Below are 11,454 nucleotides of genomic sequence, written 5' to 3' on the forward strand. Positions count from 1 at the left end.
ACACTGCTGGAAAAGTAGAATTAAGACCAGTGGTACATGAAAGACCATCATGTGGACAATGGCCATTAACGCATGGCCGCTTTCTCCCTCTTTTCTCCCGGGAATGCAGCAAATTGGTGAGGTCCCCACACATGTGCTTCGCCCACATGTGCGTTCAACCCTCCCCCTTACGCTACATCCCCAGGAGAACCCATTCCTCTGTTGTCACGACTTAAAATGGAAGGAGCGCAACAGAGGAAGGAGCTCGCCCATGTGTGCTGGACGCCCGAGTTGACTCCCCACTGGGAGACTTCTGGGTCCCGGCAGCAGCAGCGGCTCCTTTCCCCGCCGGGTAGAACGCACTGCCCGGCCCCAGCGGGGAGAGCAGCAGTAGAGGTGGCACCTTTTCCTCCCCCCCTCAGCTGGCGTTTCAAGCTCACCTCAGAGCAGCCTTCAGCCTGCTGCCTGGATCCCCACCATCAGAGACGAAGCGGCAGCGACCCCTTCCAGTGCCAAAGCCGCGCGCTTCTAGCCGCCGCAGCCTCCACCTGCCCAAAAGCTGCCGGGTGGAGGTTTGCAGCAGTTGGAACTGCGCAGACCTGGCGCCGGAAGGGGCCGCCACTTTGCCTCTGACAGCAGGGATCCAGGCAGCAGGCTGAAGGCTGCTCTGAGGTGAGCTTGAAATGCTGGCTGGGGGGGGAGGGGAAGAGGGCGCAGGGGAGAGGGGAAGAGAGAGGCGTGGGTGGGGTGAGGAAAAGGTGCCACTGCCGCTGCTCTCCCCGCTGGGGCCAGGCAGTGCCTTCTACCCGGCAGGGAAAGGAGCCGGATTTGTTTGCCCCTGTATAATGTCCCTGTGCGTTCAATTTTTTGAACGGGGTGGGGGGAGACATAAAACGTGAGATAGGACAGGGACAAAAAAACTCAATTATCGCCATGCGTTAATGGCCAATAACTTAAATTGCCCCAATTTGAACTAGGGAAGCTGTCACTGCACAACAAAAACATTTAGGTGAAGCAGCTTGCCTATCAGACTGGTAGCAGGAGGGGGGTCCTTCCTCAATTCAAGAGACCCCCCCAAGTATTAAAAAAGTGGTAGCGGTTACACACTGGCCTTGAGAAGAGATGCCCAGTGAACTAAGTCGCAAATTCAAAAGCTGACCTTATTTCAATCAGAACACCTTTACAAAAAAAGAAAAAAAGAGTACGTTATTTTAAACGTATTAAAACCCACCTTAGTTTCCAGAATTTATATTTAATTCAAAGTCTTGCAATGTAACCATAGGACTCCAAATCATTACACTGAAGCAGAGGATTTCTGTGGAACCAAAACACCTAGGAAAAACATGAAAAAATAGGTAAGTTTCTTACAAAAGATAAAATGAGAACTAACCGTGCAATCCTAAGCAGGGTTACGCTTGAATGCTTGTAGTAAATGGGGTTAGGACTGCACTGTTTAGGACTGCACTGCAATTACTAGTTCAGAAGGGCAGGAGGCAGAGAGAAAAGGTTCTTCCTAAAAAACATGGGACAAGAATAAAAATAACTACGAAGGTTCAAGTTTCATATACCAATTGTTGATTTAAGGAATTTTTGACCTCTTCTTCAAGAATCACAAAGATCTGCCACACAGAGTGAAAAGCAAATAACCTCAAGCTTGCACCAGGTTAAACTATTACTACTGGCCATTATTTTCCAAGCAGCTTTGAACTGGGTGAGGATTTGTTTAAGTAACCAGTTGTCACGGGAGGGAGGGCAGTTGAGTGCTTGAAGGATCACCACAGAAAGACACACACACACACAAAAATCCCTCCACATGCAGAAAAACACAGCATCAGGGGGGAAAGGTCAGCACAGCCCTCTTCCCAATATGCTAGTTTTCCAAATGCAAGCCTTTTTAATTTTGTTATTGGTGGATCTCTAAACATGCAGCTCTCCAGTTGGAGCCCAAAACAGTGCAAATATAGGAAAAGCTTTAGCACTCAGTACTACTGAACAGACAGGTCCAGGGGGAACAGGTTTTGTTCATAAAGCACTGGATCAGACCATGGTGCCCACTGACACCTCTTCTGGTGCCCGCCAAGTGTTTTTAGGAAGCAGGAAGGGACAGGCTTCTGACTGGCTGCACAAGTTTTTTAAAATGTTGCTTTCAGCTGCCACAACACGAGGATCTACACCAGTGGTTCCCAAAGTGGGCAGTAAAATCCCCTGGGGGGCGGTGGGATTACCTAAGGGGCACTACGACGCCAGGGGGCAGCAGAGGGGCGCTAGAGGTGGGCCCCTTCAATGTGTTGTTGAATAGGGTAGGGGGCGCTGGGGTTGAGTTTGTGGAACCAAGGGGGCAGTGAAAAGTTTGGGAACCACTGATCTACACTGTTATTGAAGTTAAGCTGTGGCAATAATTTTGTGGCTGGCTCTGCCCCCTGAGGCAGCCATTTTGTGGCAGCCATTTTGTTGCTGCCCCCCCCCCCATGCTGCATCAGAATTTCAAGTGGGCCGGCAGGCTCAAAAAGGTTGGGGACTCCTGCGCTAGATCACCCTTAAAACAGCATCTAACACTAAAGGTAACAATACTACTGTTCTTCCTTGGTACTCTTTTAAACAATAAGAAGGTAACTAGAGAAATTACAGGAAGTAGCCTTCATTCTTGGCAAAGAATGACCAAGGAATAAAATTAATATTGAGTTCTATACTTTTAGAATACTTGGTGCCAAGAATGTTTTATTTTCCCTCTCCCCCCGCACACCCTCTGATGAAATAAATGTGAAAATAATCCTCATGACAGAAGGTAGTTTCCATTCCTACAAAATGAACTGTTGTCATTATCCAAGAATCAATATAATTTTTTTTCTTTTAAAGCAAATGTAACACCACATATTGATTTCGTATTTTGAGTACATTGCATTTTGGTCAGGGTAAGAAAGATTTTAGAGAGAACAAAGTGGGGAGGGAGAATCTTGCAAAGGTAAACGAGTTACTACAGTTTATTTCAAGCAACGTAGGGCTGTTTCACGCTTAAGCTTTCCCTATCTGTGTTGGAGGGGTAAAGCGAAATCCCCGTGTACGATTATACAAGTTGTGTGTTTCAATGTAAGCAGAGAAGCTGGGGAACAGTGAACCGGTACACACACTGTGTATGTTCAGACAGCAAATACGTCCCAGGTTAGATTCAGTAAAGCATGAACAGAAATGAAAATGTACTCAGCCCTGTTCCAGTTGCACAAGCAATAGTACGAGATCCCACACAACTTCCGTCTCAGCAATGACCCAATTAAAAAAAACCTTGCGCTATATCTTGCAGCCCACGAAACACAAAGTTTGGATCCACCAGTTCTAGAGTTTTAACAAGAGCAGCCTGCAAAGTTTATTTTTAAAGCTTGCGCAAGGGCTATTGTGTGTGCAGAAATGGTCTGCAGGATTGAACCACTGGCATGAAAGGTTGTCATAGGCACATGTTTTGTGCAGGCAAGAGCTTTGCTCTGGAACGCTTTTTCCTTCAAGGTAATAGGTGTTCCTTGGAGGTTTCTCCACATACCCCACAGGCCAATTTTACAACATGGTTTCTCAGTCATATAAACAAGTGAGTGCCTATGTCAAAAATCAGGAGCAACTAATAGCAATATATATCTTATTCTGATGAAAGTGCTCTATCACTATCCCTACATTCAAGTGCGTAGATCCTCAAAAGGCCATATGGGAGATTCAACTACCCGGCATTCCCCTGTAACCATAAGCACTTGTAAATTATAACGAAGTCAAATTATAAAAATAAAAAGTGCTAGTGCTAGCCTCAATAAGGGGAAGCCATTTTAAAATGCTGTTCCAGAGTAATAACCATAAGGACAGAGCAATCCTGAAGGGGGGTACTTGCGAGGTGCCCGGGGACAGCGCAACTGCGCTGCCTCCTGAGCGGCTTGCAGAGGCACGATTGCATTAAAAAAAATCATATTCCCCCCAAGCCCTGTGAAACTGCTCCACAGAGCTATCCTTTTTGCAGGCACAAGTTCCCCCCGGCCAAAGGGGGAGTTCCCAGGGCGAAAGGCTCAGGGAGCTGACTAAAGTTAGCCCCCACCCCTGGGAACGCCCCCTTTAGCACCAATGGGAGCCCCTGTGCTGGAGAAACGCTGTTGGCAAGGCTCCACTGGCACCCCTGCCGTGCGCTGACACACGGCTCCCCAACACCAGCATAAGTCACCCTGTGCTGGCGTTAGTGCCCATTTTCACATCACAAGTGGCACTAACGCTGGCGCAGGGGTCACGCTGGATCCTAAGTCAATTCGGCCCCCCCTCTGAGGATTGAACTGTAAATCTGTTTTGTGACACTTTAAGGACTGCCACCTTTGGAATCCCCTTTGGTCAGATCCAGTCACAAAAAGACAGAAGTAAAAAAGAAGAAATACATCAGAATAATCCTTAACAGTGTATCTGACAAAAGGAGCTTTGACTCTTGAAAGCTTATACCCCAAAAATTCTTATTGGTCTGTAAGGTGCTACTAGACTCAAATCTAACAGCGTGAACGGTTCTCTCACAATCTGCTTTCCCTTGAGATCTAAATGGAAAAGAATCATTGCTATATCTAACAGTAAAGTGGGTGGCTCCTGTCAGTCTTGACAACAGCAAAACCAGCCACAGACTAGGCTGGGGTTTCAGGCACACACAAAAATACTTTGTAAATTAAAAGAAAAAAAGGGGGGGATACACCAAAAGAAACCCTAAATGAGGACTAAGAATATTCACTGCCATCCAAATATTAAGAATTAGTTAAGGTGGGGGGAGAGAGAAAACAGGGACACTGACCTGCTCAAGCTGCTACAAATTTATAGTATATCGGAGAAGAAAATGAGGATTAAGGATAATTTTTTATCACCCCTTTCATTCCTCTCTGGCACCCATACTGTTAATTTGGTATTGGTCAAAACGTATTTAAAACATTTCTATGCTGCCTTCCCACCCAATTCAGGGTCCTCAAGGTGGTGAACATTAAAACATTTCAAACATTATATACATGTACACAGTATATATATATGTGTGTGTGCGTGTGTGTATATATATATATATACACACACACACACACAATGTGTATATACAGTTCTGCCATGCCCATTATTTTTATAATGTGAGCAGAACTGCTCCCCATCCCCTTGTAGTATTTCCAAGTGCTAGTGGAGAAGTTCCATACAGTCCAGGAAAAAACCATGTTGAATGTGGGGGAAATGAGTAATTCCAGGGCAGAACATGAGTTTTTAAGGGGGAAAACTTCCAAATAATTTGGGCTTCACTGCCACAGAATACATATGGTCACTGAATGTTGAATTCCACCCAAGTATAAGCATCTTTTCCCCATCACACAAAATTGTTTGCTGCCTACCCACTGAATACCCAACTTCAATAAGAATATTAGACCACCCTGACAAGGATCTGGAGAGCACAAGACAAAAACATCAGCAATTAAGTATGAAGTACACAAGTTGCCTTTTTAAGTATTTCCACGCAAGAGAATGTGCAGACATACAGAAGAAAAACATTTATTGTATGTCTAATGGCTAGTTTATATAAAAATAGATGTTCCTGCAGGAATATAAACTGCCTTTGTCTAAGGCTCTCCACATCAAAATCTTTTTTCCGGAGAAGATAATAAGGCTTTGTTAGGGTAAGGATTTCATAGCTGGGGATATGCTAGGAGTTATATTTTAATAAATATACACACAGAGAATGAGAAATCTCTCTGATCTTTTGTAGCCATATAAACCAAAATCAAAATATCACTACTAAGGGGTGGATCCAAAGATCGGTGCACAGAAGGTGTCTTCTGCTCACAGAAGGATTGTTGAATGTTCAGGCAATGTGTGAATAGCAAAGCTACATTCAAAGATGCTTGCGCAAGTGGAAGCACGAGATCTGCTACCATTCCTACCTGCAAAAACAATGATCAAATTATTTCCTTAGTGCTTATGGCTACTTTTCTTACACTTAGTTCTTAGGAACCAACCCAGGTTTTTTTATAGGATGGGTTACCAAGTTCACATATCCAGCTCAGGTTGCCAACTCTGGGTTGGGAAATACCTGGAGATTTTGGGGGGTGGAGCTTGGGGAGGGCGGAGTTTCAGGAGGGACCTCGGCGGAGTACAATGCCATAGAGCTTACCCGAGCTCCCACTTTTTCCAGGGGAACGGATCTCTGTCATCCGGAGGTTAGATGTAATACTGGGAGATCTCCAGACTTCACCTGGAGGCTGGCAACCTTGTGCCCAGCTCTGTATGCGGAGTTCCCAGAGGGCTGTTGAGCATGTTTCACAAACACTAAGGCATAGATAAAAGTTATGTCATCATAACTTTTAAGTAGGCAGCTTGATTATTTTAAATTTGAAAACAGAAGGGAATGTGCACGCACCATTTTCAAAACCATTTTCAAATTTTAAAAAACATAAATAAAACTACTGCCCCAAAGAGAACAACGCATGCCAGAAGCCATTACACAACAGAAGGTTTTACTCTATGTGAAAAGTCGGGATCAGTTTTGCTTACTTTAACTTTTTAATATTCATCTCTGCCCTGGCCCAGATGGCCCAGGCTAGCCTGATCTCATCAGATCTCAGAAGCTGAGTAACCCCTGGTTAGCACTTGGACGGGTCACTACCAAGTCCAGACTTGCTATGCAAAAGCAGGCAACTGCAAACCACCTCTGTTTGTCTCTTGTCTTGTAAACCATATGGGGTCGTCATAAGTCAGCCACGACTTGATGTCACTTTCCACCATCAATTTAATACAACACTATACTTTAAAACTACTACATTTCTATCTAGTTCCTCATCCCTTCCCTAATCAGACACTTGTTATATTTATCCAAGCTAGAAGAGTAATATTTCTAAGTAGAGAATGAAAATTCTTGTCCATATGATTCAGTGCTTCTCATAGCAGCATGGGACAACCACCTTCTCCTATTCTGGGTCCATATGATTCAGTGCTTCTCATAGCAGCATGAGACAACCACCTTCTATTCTGGGTCATTTAACAAATAATTAATGGATTATTTACAGTACTGTTAATTCTAAAAAGGTACTACACTTGCACAAGAGGACAGTAATTTTCTCCCCCTTCGTCTCCTGTGGGGTTAAGGCGCACCACATTAGCCAGATTATTTACTCAAAACTGTCACGGCAACTACTTCTAGATGACTGCTCGGAAATTAGAGGGGAAAATTAGCTGCTCTTATTTTTCCTTAAAACTTCCCAACAAACACTGGATGGAAATTGATGTTGTGATAGATGTAAAGCATAAAACATAGATCTGTGTGACATATTTAGATAGGAAATTAGATACTAGGAAGTTTTTGGCTGTTTTAAAGCTCCCAAAGCTTTCATGATGCTGCCAACACTTTTGACATTATTGCAAGCTATATATTTCCAAGAGTCTTAAAAATCATACTGTATGCAGGAAACTCTGAATTTATTTGAAAACAAAGGCTGCAAACCCTGACGGAGTTATAATGGAATGATGTTTAACTCTTAAACACTGGGGAGGGGTACACAATACCCCTAAGTCATACTTAGACGCACACAACCACAACACAAGAAGCTGCCAAATACTTCATCAGGCAATTGGTCTATAAAGGTAGGTATTCCCTGTTCTGACTGGCTGCAGCTATCCAGATTCTCAGCTAGAGGTCTGTTCACATCACCTACTGCTTTTAACTGGAGATGCTGAGGACTGAACCTGGGACCTTCTGCATACAAAACAGATGCTCTGCCCCTGAGCCACAACACTACCGTTGTTTATGTGCTATGGACAGCAATCCGGAAAAAAACACCTGTTTTCATATGTTATGGTAGTTGAGTGGTCAATTGGTCAGGAGAGTGATAGGAAGCTAGCATAGTCTGGCCCTGTGTCTTTAAACATAGGTTTGGTGGTGGGGGGAAATCAGAAAAAAGTGAAGCTAAATATCATCACCAGTTAATTGCTGCAATTCCTAACTAATTCTGATAAGTCTACTTCTTATCTACACCACTCAAAACTGTAGGTGGGGGTTTGCAACACTGAACCAAGACCTCCCCCATCACATTTTCTATAATGAGGAAGTTTCTTCGTATGGACATGCATTCCTTCAGTCATGCAGATTTCCACCTGCTGTCTGAATTGACAGAATCTAGACATAAATTTACTACTGCAATGAAAATCAGGGTGTTAAAGGGCCAGCTACACCAACATTCATTGTGTTGGGAACACTACGTAGGAGCCACGCAAAGTGCCCCCAAAATTTTGTATTGCCCAATGATGGCTGGCATCTAGAACACAAATAGAAAAGCATCCTCTATACACCTTTTTTGGAGAAATGGGATGTAAAGCTATGTAATCTTCTAATCCCACTGTAATCCTTAAAACCCAGAAAAACCCAACATCAAAACACTTTTCAACTAACATTCCTGAATGGGGGGGGAGGGAATAGGAGCTTAATAGGAGCCATCTTGAACCCTGCACCGGCATTGATGCCATTTTACCATGCTGGCAAGGAAATCCCGGAAGGGAAAGCCCACGCCAGCATGGGGGGGGGGGCATTTCCAGGAGCGGAGCTGATGTTAGTCAACTTCCAGATCCCTTTCAGCCTGGGAATGCCCCTTCATGCTGTGGTGTTGCTACAGCAGCTATTTTGCTGGCATAACCCCATTTAGTGCTAGGGGGGATTTTTGCAGATTTTCTATTTTTTCAAAAAAAAATTCTTTTGCGGCTGGGAAGTCTCTGAGGAGGTGGTGCAGCTGAGCCACTCCAGGTCACCACGCATCCCACCCCCCCAAGGAATGGGCTATAATACAAGCAAAAATCATATCTGAAGAATTAACTAAAACACAGCTAACAGGCATCAACCAAAAGCAAATGAATAAAAAGATTGATGCCTACGTGCCATCCCTCAGGAAAAGGGAATTGCACAGGCATGGCTACAAGAGAAAAGGTTCCATTCCCATCTATCCAGATAAAGACCTCTGATGGAACTAAGTAAATGGGAAGACACATACAAGAGGAGGTATACAAAAAGCAAAAGCAAGGTGGGTGAAATCTTCTGAATTTTAATTTAATGCATCCATATACATATCCACGATAAAATATCTTTAAAATACTGTAATATTATAGAAGTAACAATGAACATTTCAGAGAACTCAGACTAGAGCAACTCCGCACAGGATTGCACTGATCGATATTCGCAATGGTAGCTTGCTCCTTTTTCTTTCCATTCTTTGAGAAAGGGGAGTCTACACTGAAGACGCCACTTGGGTCTTAAGAACTCAATCTCCCTTGGTGTAAAGACTTCAGCTACTCACATGGCAAAAGTAGCCGCTGCCCCAGGCAAAGAGATGAACAGCAAACATTGCTTGCCCAGTCCTTCTACTATGATCGAACCGATTCTTCCCTTCTTGGCTGTTGCTACAGCTGTGCTCTTCATCTCGCTATTCTACTCTTAGGTGAGAAGTTCCACACGGAGAAATTGTGGTAGCAGAGATGTAAGTAGAATACAGCTGACTTAACAAGGCTATTGTTAGAACTACATCAACTTTTAATTAATTCAGCCACAAAATAGTTGAAAACACACAGTAATTGTAAACAATGCGTAACATACCACCACAAAATATACTGTCCCTGTATAACCTCGCAACATAAACTCTAAATATTCCAAACCATCAATAGAAGAGTTAGCTAAAAGCAAATGGTATTTGGCATTGCAAGCCAGAATCCCCAAATGATATAAAGATGTTCTATTTACATTCTGCCAGTACGGGCTAAGGGACCAGATAGTATTGCTAACTTGGAACATTAGTTGGTCCTCCTGAGGCATCTGGATTCTCTGCTACCAGAAAAAAGAAAAGGGAGGGAGATTTTCATGAACACATGAAGCTGCCGTATACTGAATCAGACCCTTGGTCCATCAAAGTCAGTAATGTCAATTCAGACTGGCAGTGGCTCTCCAGGGTCTCAGGCAGGGGTCTTTCACATCACTTACCTGCCTAGTCCCTTTAACTGGAGATGCTGGGGATTGAACCTGGGACCTTCTGCATGCCAGGCAGACGCTCTGCCACAGCCCCCCCCCCTCTCAGCAGTCACTTAGAAGTTCTTTAATTCTCTCAAGGAAGGGGCTTGCGCCCATGCTTACTATGCTGAGAAAGGCTGCAAGGATGCAGACTGTCAAATTCGAGTCCGACTAAACCAGTTTACTTGCCAAGTCAAGAGACTTACTTAAGCTCGTCATCAGTCTAGATGCCCAAAGATGCGAACTTGTGTGCTGCTGCGGCATGCTGGTAAAGCAAGGGGGCAGCCTCCTCCCTGATCTTGTAGCACTATTTTGCTTTTGGGAAGCTAAGGAGCAAGTTCAAGCTGTGATACAAAGGCTATTAGCTCAGAGGAAGCATAAATGGTGGGCCTCAGCTACCAGCCCTTCAGCACCTCTCTTGTAAAGGTGCCCCCAATTAATAGAATTTTGCAAGTTTTGCATGGAGCCACATTCCATCGGATTGGATCCAGTACAAAACTTCCACTTTGAGTTTCTGCATAAGCAGAAATGCAAAGGGGGGGGGGAACGGAACCTTGGCTTACCTGTGAATATAGCCTTGGATACTCACCGTGAGGGCTTATTCTCCTCTGAGGCGAAGGACATCCTGAGCTGCGGGTTGTTTTCCTCTCCATCCGGGTAGGCAGGACTGAAAAAACTTTGACTTCCTGTCTCCCTGGCGGGAAAACAGCCTGAGGAAGCCAGTTACCGTCTATACTAGCTTGGTTAACAATAATAACTACCAACTTGCGAACTGAACTTGGAATAACTGTCATATTGTGATTGAACCAACGAGGAGGAAAGTAAAAGGAAACTTTATCCTATGGGTCCTTCTAGGTTCGTTTATAGAAACAGGAGAGTTTTTAAAAAAACAGATATTCCTTATAATAAGGGAGGGGCAGGATGCCCTTCGCCTCAAGAGGAGAATAAGCCCTCACGGTGAGTATCCAAGGCTATATTCTCCCCTGAGGCAAGGGCATCCTGAGCTGCGGGACTTGGAAGAGCTCCCAGAAGGGCGGGACAGTAGATTAATCGATAACGTTCTGCAGTACCCTACGACCAAAGGCCGCTTGTGCCGACGACCAGGTATGGATCTTATAGTGCCTGACAAATGTAGATACCGAGGACCATGTGGCAGCTCGGCATATCTCTTCTAGTGGGGCCTGTTTGTCGAAGGCAGCAGTAGTGGCTGTGCTTCTGAGGGAATGTGCGGTAATCCCCTTTGGTACGGGCTTGCCGGACAGCCTGTAGGCTTCTGCTATGCATGTTTTGATTGTATAGCTGATAGCAGCGGCTGACATCCTATGGCCCTTGTTGGGGTTGGAAATCCCTACGAACATAAAGTCAGACCTCCTAAAGTCCGATGTGCGGTCAATGAAAATGCGGATAGCCCTTCTTAAGTCTAAGGTATGCCAAGAGGACTCCTTAGGACCGTTGGGTTTGGG

General features: G+C 44.6%; 1 protein-coding gene across 1 annotated transcript in view; it reads right to left on the reverse strand.

Moving 5' to 3' along the window:
- KLHL29 (kelch like family member 29) overlaps nucleotides 1-1,288 on the reverse strand; it is a 416,167-nt gene extending 414,879 nt beyond the window's left edge. Inside the window, exon 1 of the mRNA XM_056856635.1 lies at nucleotides 1,211-1,288. The gene's annotated coding sequence lies outside the window, so the exon portion shown is untranslated. The remainder of the gene's footprint in view (nucleotides 1-1,210) is intronic.
- Nucleotides 1,289-11,454: the final 10,166 nt, after the last annotated feature.

Source organism: Euleptes europaea, chromosome 10 (assembly GCF_029931775.1).
Source record: "Euleptes europaea isolate rEulEur1 chromosome 10, rEulEur1.hap1, whole genome shotgun sequence".
NCBI lineage: Eukaryota > Metazoa > Chordata > Lepidosauria > Squamata > Sphaerodactylidae > Euleptes > Euleptes europaea.